This window comes from Aptenodytes forsteri, unplaced genomic scaffold (genome assembly GCF_000699145.1).
Source record: "Aptenodytes forsteri isolate BGI_AS27 unplaced genomic scaffold, ASM69914v1 Scaffold19, whole genome shotgun sequence".
NCBI classification, from domain to species: domain Eukaryota; kingdom Metazoa; phylum Chordata; class Aves; order Sphenisciformes; family Spheniscidae; genus Aptenodytes; species Aptenodytes forsteri.
The window spans coordinates 4,567-5,894 of NW_008795327.1; positions in this window are offsets into that span (position 1 = coordinate 4,567).

Below are 1,328 nucleotides of genomic sequence, written 5' to 3' on the forward strand. Positions count from 1 at the left end.
CCTTTCCTTTCCTTTCCTTTCCTTTCCTTTCCTTTCCTTTCCTTTCCTTTCCTTTCCTTTCCTTTCCTTTCCTTTCCTTTCCTTTCCTTTCCTTTCCTTTCCTTTCCTTTCCTTTCCTTTCCTTTCCTTTCCTTTCCTTTCCTTTCCTTTCCTTTCCTTTCCTTTCCTTTCCTTTCCTTTCCTTTCCTTTCCTTTCCTTTCCTTTCCTTTCCTTTCCTTTCCTCCCTCCTCTTCTTCCTTCTCTTCCCTGTCCTTCCCTCCCCTTCTCTTCTTCTTCCCTCTTCGCCTCTTCCTCGTCTCCTTTACCAACGTGTTTGCTGCAGGACCACATCACTCTCGCCATGGAGCACGGACAGGCCCTCAGGCAAAAGCTCTTCCCTCTTCCTCACCGCTTTTCATCAAGCCTTCCACAGCGTCTCTCAGTACCGATGATGCCGACGTCCTCAACTCCATTCAGCATGTAGAGATAACATCGGGGCAGCCTGGTAATCTCGGCTATCGTCTCTTCCTTCCTCCCTTCCCTCCTCTTCCTTCTTTCTTTCATCTTTTCTTGCTGTTTCCTTGCATAGAGTCCTTCCTTTCCATATTCCTCTCTTGCATTCCTTCTTCATTTCCTGCTTCCTTTCTCGTTCGTTTTCTCCTCCTTCTTCCTTCTTCATCTCTGCGTTTCTCTTCATCTTTTTTCTCTTTCCTCCTTCTTTTCCTTCTCTTTTTTCTTCTTTGCCTGCCCTGCCGTATCCTTGCCTCCCCTTCTTTTCTGCTTCCATCCTTGCCTCTTCTCTTCTTTTCCCCCTTTACCAAAGTATTTTCTAGATGGCTGCACCATGCTCGGCATGAAGCACGGACATGCCCTTTGGCAAGAGCTCGCATTCATTTTCCCTCCTGCCTTCCATCCATCCGGACAGGCAACAACCTTCCTGCTTTCTTCTGGTCTATGCAAGACAGACAGACTGCCCCTGCACCTCCCCTTCCCTTCTGGAAGAAGACCACACTCTTCAGCCTCCAGTCCTCCCAAGGACCCAGCACATAACACAGCAAGGCAATCGTACGGCAACAAACAGCTCTGCTACATCACAACAGAATCCTCCACCCTCGGAAACACAAGCCCAAGCCCCAGGTACTTGGACAGCTGTGCAAACACGCTCCAAAGAGTACAAACAACCCAGGCGAGTCTCTCATTTGGGACCTCAAACCCATCACAGCCCACCACGACAATCCTTAATGAAGGCTGGAAAAGCACGGGGCAAGCACAGCTCCCGAGCACTCTTCATGCACCTCGATGAAGAGCTCTTCTTCCGGCCTCATTTTCACCTGCACACTGAATGTCA